Genomic DNA, 11,100 nt, shown 5'->3' with positions numbered 1-11,100 from the left:
TACGAGATAAACAAAGACTAAATCTTGCAATCAAAAGAAATTTCATTAAAATATCAAAAGAGTACATTTTATGAAATTTGTAGATTACATGCAAAATATTACAAGATAATCCTAGTCTAAGATGGTGAACATTAACAACCTTGGTCTCAGAAGGAAAACTATCGATTAGTTCCTCCTGCTGCTGACAAAAAGCACTGGAAGACGGATGATCCGTTCTTGCTGAAGAAGAGCCTCTCTCTGTTCTTCTTCCAAGCGATCAAGATGGAGTTGATAGTCCATCTGAAAGAACAAGAGATTTGTTTGAACCTCTTATGGAGCCAAGTTCCATATCTCATCAAGAATGGCAGTGACGTGCCATTCCTGTTCCCAGTCAACACAACTGAACTCAACGTTGAAGTTTTCATAGTTCATAAACATGTTGACAAGAACCATTTTTATGAAGGAAGAAAATGGTGAGAATTAAAAGAGAGAGAATGATTTTGTGTGAGAATAGAAGATGATTTGTCTGAGATGAAATGTCGGTTAAATAGCCAATGGAATATCAAGGGACTAGAGGACTGATTAATGATTAAGTGTAGAGTTAATGATGCCTCGTCTCCCTAGACCGATGTATAATAATAATAGTCAGTAAAAAGTTAAAGCAGGAGTAAATGGGCACGGGAAATAAGTAACAATTACTGTGCACATGCAGTTTTTCAAGACAAACACGTTTACCACTAACCCAAATGAATATGACTGTTTTTATCTCACCTAAATATATTCTGATTAAATATGACCATTTCATTATTTACCAAAAATAAGTCAAGTAAAGAATAAGGCCACATAAGCATCAGAATTTCCATCAGGATTTAATATCAGAACTTGACTATTAACAGTCATCAGAACATGGCTTCTGTACTCAAAAAGTGAATGTTTGTATCTGTGATTCTTTATACAAATGCTGACTTGTTTCTTCAGAGTTTAGAACTTCTATCAGAACTTGTCCTCAGAATTTATGCATATGACACTTAACTGTTTATCTGAAACAACTTGATAACCACAGTAATTTTCATCATTCATATGGACTGAGAGTGTGTGCATTAGCAAAATATCAGATAAAGATTAAAGTCTGATATACTTCAGTACATCTTAGAAATAAAGCATAACTAAGAAAAGTGCTTAAAATTTGTCATTAATAATGAAGTCTACTATATGATAAATTTGTGCATGAGTCCACCTCAACTTTTTGTGCTCATTTTATGCATCTTTTGAAATTCCTTTTTACAGTGGCTTCTCAGTGTAAGTGAGTCACAACTGCTTATCAGAATTTATGCTATTATCAGAGTAATTCTCCAGTAATCAGAGAATGTGAAAAGTCACAAAGAAAAAATTATTTACTTTTCTAATGCATATTACTTAATACCAGCAATGCACTTGGGTCTTCCCTTCCACATTTTTACTCTGATCTCAAGGGAGTACCTGACTTCAATTTTCTTTTCTTTTCTTTTCTTTTCAGATAAGTGAGGCTTATCAGCATTTGGTTCATCCTTAAGATTTACTGACATCGGAATTTGACAGATAAGAAGTAAAAATCTAGTTTGTGACTTAGTAGTAAGATACACAAATTAAATTTGACTAAGCTCAAAATCAAAGTTTACTTATGTTAATGAGTTTCCACATAAACAACTAATTCAAACATGGGATTTCTAGTATGTTAAAGACTACTAGGTTATCATCTAGCACAATTATCCTTATTGGATTGAATAGTCACAGAACATTCAAATCACTATCAGAGTATATTAATCCACATCAGATAACAATCAACATTTAATGTATTTCAATTTAAGCACAGATTACATGAAGATAAGACAATCTGTAAACACTGATAATAAAATCTGATGCATGAGAACAAAAACTAAGCAGATTTAGAGAAAGAACCTGAAACCATTCCAAGTTCATTTACCAGTCTTGTAAAAGTAGCTTCACATAGTGGTTTTGTGAAGATATCTGCTAGTTATTGATCTGTTGGAACAAAATGCAATTCCACTGTACCTCCCATCACTTGTTCCCTTATTAAATGGTACCTAATGCTGATGTGGTTTATCATTGAGTGTTGAACTGGATTACTTGTCGTAGCAATAGCACTTTGATTATCACAGTAAATAGGTATTTTAGAAAATTCTAACCCATAATCTAGTAAATGATTCTTCATCCAAAGAATCTGTGCACAACAGCTTCCTGCAGTAATATATTCTGCTTCTGCAGTTGATGTAGAAATTGATTTTTGTTTCTTGCTAAACCAAGAAACTAATATGCCTCTAAGAAATTGGCAGCTTCCACTTGTGTTTTTCCTGTCTATTTTGCATCCTGCAAAATCTGCATCCGCGTAACCTATTAGCTTAAAATCTGATTCTTTATGATACCACAATCCTAGATCAGTTGTACCCTTAAGGTACTTGAAAATTCTTTTCACAACTATTAGATGAGGTTCTCTTGGATCAGCCTGAAATCTTGCACAAAGACATGTAGCATACATGATATCAGGTCTACTTGCAGTTAAATAGAGTAAAGAGCCAATCATACCTCTGTAGTTAGTAATATCTACTGATGAACCAGTATCTTTATCTAACTTGGTTGCAGTGCCCATGAGAGTGGATGCAGTTGAACTGTCTTGCATTCCAAATTTCTTGAGTAAATTTCTGGTGTACTTGGATTGACAGATAAAAGTTCCTTCTTCATTTTGCTTAATTTGAAGTCCCAGAAAATAACTAAGTTCTCCCATCATACTTTTTTGATATCTTGACTGCATTAGCTTTGCAAACCTTTCACAGAGTTTGGCATTTGTAGAACCAAATATGATATCATCAACATATATTTGTACCAAAAGTAAGTCTTTTCCATGGTTGAGGTAGAACAGTGTTTTATCAGTTGTACCTCTATGAAATCCACTTTCCAGAAGGAATTGAGCTAAAGTCTCATACCATGCTCTTGGAGCTTGCTTAAGGCCATAAAGTGCTTTGTCAAGCCTGTAGACATGATTTGGAAATTTTGAATCTACGAAGCCTGGAGGTTGTTCAACATATACCTCTTCTTCCAATTCTCCATTAAGAAAAGCACTTTTCACATCCATTTGAAAAACTTTAAACTTTTTGTGAGCAGCATAAGCCAAAAAGATTCTTATGGCTTCCAATCTAGCAACTGGTGCAAATGTTTCATCATAATCAATACCCTCCTGTTGAGAGTAGCCTTCAGCAACCAGCCTTGCTTTGTTCCTTGTAATTATGCCATCACTGTCAGTTTTGTTTCTGAACACCCACTTTGTGCCAACAACTGATCTATTCTTTGGTCTTGGCACTAGGGTCCAGACTTTATTTCTTTCAAATTCATTTAACTCTTCCTGCATTGCTTGCACCCAATCAGCATCTTGAAGAGCTTCTTCCACTTTCTTTGGTTCAGTCTAAGATAGAAAAGAATGATAGAGACATTCATTTGATGTTTCAGTTCTAGTTCTGACACCTGCTTCAGGATCTCCAATTATTAAGTCAGGTGTATGTGATTTGATCCACTTCCTTGCAGATGGAAGTTGATTTCTAGAACTGGATCCATCAGCATTTTCTGATGCTCCCCTTGTAGTTATACTCTCCGAGACTTCAGAATTTGAGTTGGATCCTTCAGGACTTGAAGTATCAGAGTTTCCAGAATTATCAGAATTTGGCTCATCAAAACTTGATGAATCAGAACTTGAAGAGCCAGTAACAGGTTCTGATGCTTCTTGAGAGTCTTGAGTTGTGGTAGGATCTTCAGCTTGCTCCCCCTGGACAGGTGCATTTTCCTTTGGAGTTGTTACCACAGTTTCTATGACATCAGAACTTAACCCGTCAGAACTTACAGGATCAGAGTTTTAGTCATCAGAATTTACAGAATCAGAATTTAAATCTTCATTTTCAAATCTCAGCTGATCATGATCATTGAAATCTTCAAGTCCAGTAATCTTCTTATCATCAAAAGATACATTGATAGATTCCATGACAACCCTTGTTCTTAAATTGTAGACTCTTAAGGCTTTTGTGGAAAGTGGATATCCAACATAAATCCCTTCATCATCTTTTAGATCAAATTCTGACAGCTGTTCAGAATGAGTCTTAAGAACAAAACACTTACAACCAAATACATGAAAGTATTTCAGATTTGGCTTCTTTTTATTCACCATCTCATATGGTGTTTTTCTATGCTTGTTTATGAGTGTAGCATTCTGTGTAAAACAAGCAGTCTATACAGCTCCAGCCCAAAAGTAGGTTGGTAACTTTGCTTCATCAAGCATAGTTCGTGCAGCTTCAATGAGTGTCCTATTCTTTCTTTCTACAACTCCATTTTGCTGTGAAGTTCCGGGTGCAGAAAATTCCTGTTTGATTCCATGCTCTTTGCAGAACTCTTCCATGATTGAATTCTTGAACTCAGTGCCATTATCACTTCTTATAATTTTAACAGAATCTTTGACCAACTTATCTAGCTGTCTGACATGATCAGTTAGAGTAGATGCAGTTTCATTCTTCTTGTGCAAGAAGTACACCCAAGTGTACCTTATGAACTCATCCACTATAACCATAGCATATTTGTTCTTTGCAATAGACATGACATTGACTGGACCAAATAGATCAACATGCAGTAGGTGATAAGGCTCAAGAATTGAAGATTCAGTTTTGCTCTTGAAAGAAGATTTTCTTTGTTTTGCCTTTTGACAAGAATCACAAAGGCCATCAGGAGCAAATACTGATTTTGGCAGTCCTCTCACAAGTTCTTTCTTTACAAGCTCATTTATGTTGTTGAAATTTAAATGAGAGAGTCTTTTGTACCAATTCCAGCTTTCTTCAATTGATGCTCTACTCAACAGACAGATTGCAGAATCATCAAGACTTGTTGAAAGTATGGCTTCATAAATGTTACCATGCCTGTAACCTTTCAGAACCACTTTTCCTGTAGAATTGCTTACAACTTCACAGTGTTCTTCAAAGAAATCTACATGATAACCTCTGTCATAGATTTGACTCACACTTAGCAGATTGTGTTTAAGTCCAGAGACTAGAGCTACTGTTTCAATGATGACATTTCCAAGATTGATATTGCCATATCCAGAGTTTTTCCCATGTTTCCATCTCCATAAGAAACTCCTGGGCCAGCTTTCTCCACAAAGTCTGATAGCAGGGCTTTATTTCCAGTCATATGTCCTGAACATCCACTGTCCAACACTAGGATATCTTTCATGTTGCCCTGCAATCACAAAGACCACTATTGGTTAGTTTTAAGGACCTATACTTGCTTGGATCCTTTGGCCTTTTTAAGTTTGTTAGCATTTGCAGTGGATTTAATTTCAGAGTTTATGCTAACATGTTGTTTATCAGAACTTATATCAGACTTTGCATCAGATTTTACACTAGAAGGAACTAAAGTAACTTTCTTCAAAGAAGGTTTTATTTGATAATAATCATAGTACATACTATGATATTCCTTACAAGTATAAATAGAATGCCATAAACTACCACAATGAAAATAAGGATTTTGTGGCTTAAACTTAACAGACTGACTCTTAACTCCTGATCTAGGAGGTAAAGAGTTTATATCTTTATTTTTCCTGCAAAAAGAAGCAAGATGGTTAAAGTTTCCACAGTTATAACATTTCTTTCTATGAGCATTAGGAACATGCATATAATTATTGCTTTTGTTCATACCTTCCTTTCCATTCCTATTTTTCCTAGCTTCCTTTACCTTGTTGACATTCCTAATCTCTTTCAGCTTATGCTTAAGTTGCTTCTTTGTCATTAAGCCAATGTTGACTTCAGATGGTTTATCCTGTTTTAATTTTTCAGAAGTTGACTTATCTTTGACTTCTGTCACAGACTCTTTTATCTTTTCAGAATCAGACTTTACAGTTTTAGCTACAAACTTAACAGGATTTACCTTTGGCTTAGCAGTCTGTTTAACAACAATTGGCTCAATTTGTTCAGTTCCTTTTTCACTTTTATCATCTCCATAACCTAAGCCCTCTTTCCAGTTTCCACTACTTAATAAATTCTGAGTTGATCTGCCAGAGTTAGTCCAAGTTCTGATAATCTCTCTTTCTTTTTCTAAGTCAGCTTTTAGAGATTTATTCAATTTTAACACTTCATCTCTAACATATAAAGCATCATCTTTTTGTTTCTTAGTTTGATGAAGAAAAACTAACTCCTTTTCTAAATAATCATTTCTCTTTTTATAAGCAGAATTTTCAGAAGTTAATCTTTCACATGTTAAAGTCTGATCTCTATAACTAATAAACATGGTTTTAAGATATAATCTCAACTCAGTAATATCATCAGTATGAAAAACATAAGTTGTTTGAGGTACCTTCAATTTAGCAGTTTCAGGTCTGCTATCAGCATTTGCCATCAGGGCATAGTTCACCTCATGTTCAGAATTTGAAGTGTCTGTCCAGCTTTTCTTCTTTGTGAAAAGTGCCTTGCCTTAGTCACTTTTTCCTTTCTTGCAGTCAGGAGATATGTGGCCTCTTTCACCACAGTTTAGCATTTGACATTTGAGTTGTCTCCTCTGTCAGACTTTGCACATTTGCCTTCAGACTTTCTGAACCCTTTCTTATCAGAACTTACACCTTTCCTGTAAAACTTATTTCCCTTTCTGAATTTCCTGTAGGCTATCTTTGTGATACCCTTCACCATAAGAGCACACAATTTCATCCTCTCTTCATCAGCATCTATTTCAAATAAACTTTAGTTTCTGAATCATTATCATCAGAATATGATGACTCTGAATCAGACTTTATGATGAGAGCCTTTCCTTTGCCCCTTTTTGAGGCAACAACTTTAGGAGATTCCTCATCAGCCTTAAGAGCAACTGTCCTTGACTTTCTTCCATGCCTCTTGCTCCTTTGATCCATCTCAAGTTCATAAGTCTTGAGCATACCATAAATTTCATCAAGAGTAGTTTCAGTAAGGTCATAGTTGTCTCTTATTATAGTAGACTTCAAATCCTAATTTTCAGGAAGAGCTAAAAGGAATTTTAGATTTGAATCTTCAAGATCATATTCCTTGTCCACCAGTGACAGATCATTCAAGAGTTTGACAAACCTATCATATAAGTCAGTTAATGACTCATCAGCTTTTGAGTCAAAGTGCTCATACTCTTGAGTTAGTATAATCATCCTGTTCTTCTTGATTGCACCAATTCCCTAGCATCTTGTCTCCAGAGCTTCCCATATCTCATTTGCAGTCTTGCAATGAATTACCCTGTTTGACATGACATTATCACTGGCACTATGCATTAAATGCCTTACCTTTGTATCCTTCGCAATAGATGAGATGTCTTCAGCTGTGTACTCACCTTTCTCCTTTGGTTTGGTCTTTGCTGGTTGATCAGCAACTACAACAGAGAGCTTGGTAGGCTTATGTGCTCCTTCATTAATTCTGTCAAGGTATTCTGAATCTATAGCTTCCATAAAAATAACCATCTTCACTTTCCATATATGATACTCAGAAGGTCTCAGTATGGGAACCCTAATAGTCTCATATCGACTGTGGGTTTGAGTCTTTTGAGTTTCTTCAGTTTTGGTGGGCTTGGTTGGAGTTTGTGCTTCTTCAGACACGATTGTTTGGATCTTTACTGTATGTGTGTTAATAGATAAGCTCTGATATCAATTTTTAGGTCACACAACACTGTATAAGGGGGTTGAATACAGTGTTAATACAATCAAATCGATTTTGAACACAAGTAACAGTAAACAGATATATTCAATATGATAAACTCTATTACAATGGAACTATTCTCTCTCAGTGATGAACAAATATCACTAAGATTTGCTAGGTAACAATGTATAATCTTCTCGATAATGATAATATATATAGTGTAAACCCTAAGCCTGTGTTTATATAGTACACAGTTACAAGATAACTTCTAATTGATATGGAATATAATTCTGTCTCCTAAAATATATCAATCAGATATCTTCTACAAGTCTTCCAGTATTCTAACGCTTTCCATGCATATCTTCTTTTGTTTTAATCTCGATCTTCTACTGTAAATCAGCTTCCTTCCTTAACTATAAGTCCTCCCGCACTTAAGTTCTAATATGACCTTAAGTTCTGATATTAAGTTCTGACTTCCAGTAAGTCCTGATTTCACTAAGTCCTCATTTGTCCTGTTGTTAAGTTTTGAAAACTAAACACAAATCATATTAGACATGACATCTCAAATATATCTAACATATTAAATCCTCATTTACTTTTGTTGTTTATCTCAACAGTCATCTCAATGACGAGATATCTTTTATACCTGGAGTCTCCCTTTCTGGGTATCAAGCCATCGGTCTTACATACACTTCACATTCTTGAAGGTCACTTCCCTCATCCCATTTCTTAATTTCTTGCTTTCTTGTCTCCTCAGTCCATCCGTGTTCCCTTATTAATCCATCGATCTATCTCGAAGTTTCATCAAATACTCCCAACTTAAAGGGGATAAACATATATATATATCATTTATGCCTTCAACCATCAACTTTAACTCATGGTGAATCACCCTCATCCTGATGATCACATAATTTTCTATTTCTATTACTACGAATCTTTAGGGTTTCCTCATACCCAACTCCTTTATCATTCCTCAAACTCTATTACCTTTATATTCCTTTCTACTACAATTGTTTCATGAACCCACTAATCATTGACTTCAAACATCACGTCATTCTGGGATTCGTGTCCTCAGGACGAATCTTGCCAACTTTTGCAACTTAGATTAATTATTCATCATACTCGTCCGCCTTTGTTCTGGCTCTAAAGCTTTTACACTATCTCTATAACCTTGGGAAGTACTTTCCCAAAAACAATTGACTGAACTTTAATCAGTTTATTATAACCTCTGGCCCTGTGTCTTTCTTGGCCTTTCACCAACGGGTGGCCTCTATCTTAGGAAGGTAAGTGACAAAACGGTCTTTTGCGCTTCATCAATCATTTAGAATCTCAAATGATTCATATATTTCCTTTATCTAGGCTCTCGCCTCGACCGGGTTAGCTTGTTCCTTGGAAATATGAGAGCTTAGCGACTTAAAGGTCCTGAAAGAATTTCCCACCACACTGTTTCCTCAGGGTGGTGGTTGGGGATAAAAGTATAAGTTTTGTTTAAGCAGGTCCATGAATTGCCCCATAGGAGTACCGTCCTGGTTCTCCCTATCTTGCTCGAATTCTGTTTTCTCAGTATGAAATGTTTCATCCTTCTCCCATAATTGGGGTTATTTTATTCGTTGAAATCATCATTTTCCACTTCATTATGTTCCGGGTTCCTTACATCTTGATTGCGATATCCCTGATTATCACATTCAGGGTTTGCCCCAAATCTTATTCCTCGTGGGGGCATAATGCTTGGAAAGAAATAATTTTTTTTTTAGAATCTCTTTATATTTGTCTTACTTACTTTGCTTAAGTCTTTCCCTCGTACAGTTCTTACATGATCGTAAATTATGAATTCTCAAGTTCTATAAACTCCATGACATTCTTTAAGTGTTAAGAGAGCAATTAACAATATGAACTCATCACAAGCAAACTGATCTGAACTAAAAGGAGCGAATATATACATAACCATTTGTTCGAGGGTACAACAACTAAACACATGAAAGAGAATTACATCATTTGATCTGATCGCTTTTATCCCAAAAGTACTACCACAGATAATCATCTAGTCATTAAAAACTAATCATTCATAAATTAGGCTAATCCTCCAAAAGTGTTATTGCATGAAAATTCTTGTCTGATCGTTCTGGCTCTGCACACTACTATGGGTCAAGAAATGCGGGCATGCACGACATCCCTAACCTGCTCCATCAAAGAGGTGATGAGGTCTAAGATAGTCGCAAGTAGAGCTGGATCAATCTGACCCTCAAGATGGCCTCTAGCTGTAATTCGGGTGGTAGCCTCAATCCTGTCCATGCTATAAGCTAATCCTGCCGGAAGTACCCCCCCCAATCCTTGGTGCAGTAAGTCGATCCAACGGATCACTCCTAACATTACGGGCCTAAGATAGGCCACCCAAAGTCATATAATAATCAGCGATAAGAGAAGCCTGAACGGTAGCATCTAGCATTCAATAGGGTACAGGAGGTGCAGACCCAGGAGATCCAAATGGATAACCAAGCACGGTATCAGGTGACAATTGTGCAGAAGATAAAGGTGGAATTTCCTCAGTAGGTGTTGGGCTCTGTATAGGGGAGGGAACAGGAATTGGTGGAACCTCATGGATGTCTACAAGAACCTCCTGGAGAGGTTCGAATACTGGTATAACTGGTGCCATGGAAGGCCCCGCTCCATCTGCCCTCACTATTCATTGTGCCCTTGGTAACTCTCCATCCTCTCAAGCCGCCCTTGCGACCATCCTAGCTCTGGTAGTTGTTCTGACTACGATCCTCAATTCCTCAATGATCATCTCTTCAGTCTTATCAGGATCCTCCATGAGATCTTCCTCAGCAATAATCCCTTCTGGGATAACATCCGCAACCGCAACATTCTCAATATGAATCTCATTCGGTCCCTCGTTAGGGTATTCTATCGGGTTCACAATATGATCTCCAACATGTAGTAACACATCCTCATGCTGATGCTCCTGAACCTCAGGGTTCGGTGCCCTGCTGCCCTATACGATGATGAACTATGTTACTATCATGGTATTTATAAGGGTTCCCATAAGGGTTTTTAACTGTCAGTACTACGTTAGGTAGCCCGACTATGAACTTGGCAAGAGTTCTTATTATCTTAGTGAACTTATCATTTTAACGATGCATCATCTCTGAGGTTTATAACTCTGGGCTCTGATACCATTTCTGTAATACCCCCAAATTCGGGGTCGGGAATCCGGGTTGTCACGAGTTATATTTCCCTTAATAACAACCAACTACTGCGTACTGTGACCTCACAATAAACACACACACCACAAGTTATAGTTTCAGAGATGAATACCAAAATAACACAAGTCATTTTATTCCACAATTATAAGTCATTACACCTCAAAAGGATTTCTGAATAAATTTACATATTATTTTCCATTATTACAATTCATAAATATACATAAGTCTGGTACATCAACAGTTGA

Source organism: Apium graveolens, chromosome 11 (genome assembly GCF_009905375.1).
Source record: "Apium graveolens cultivar Ventura chromosome 11, ASM990537v1, whole genome shotgun sequence".
NCBI classification, from domain to species: domain Eukaryota; kingdom Viridiplantae; phylum Streptophyta; class Magnoliopsida; order Apiales; family Apiaceae; genus Apium; species Apium graveolens.
Note: the sequence above shows the minus strand (reverse complement) of the source record.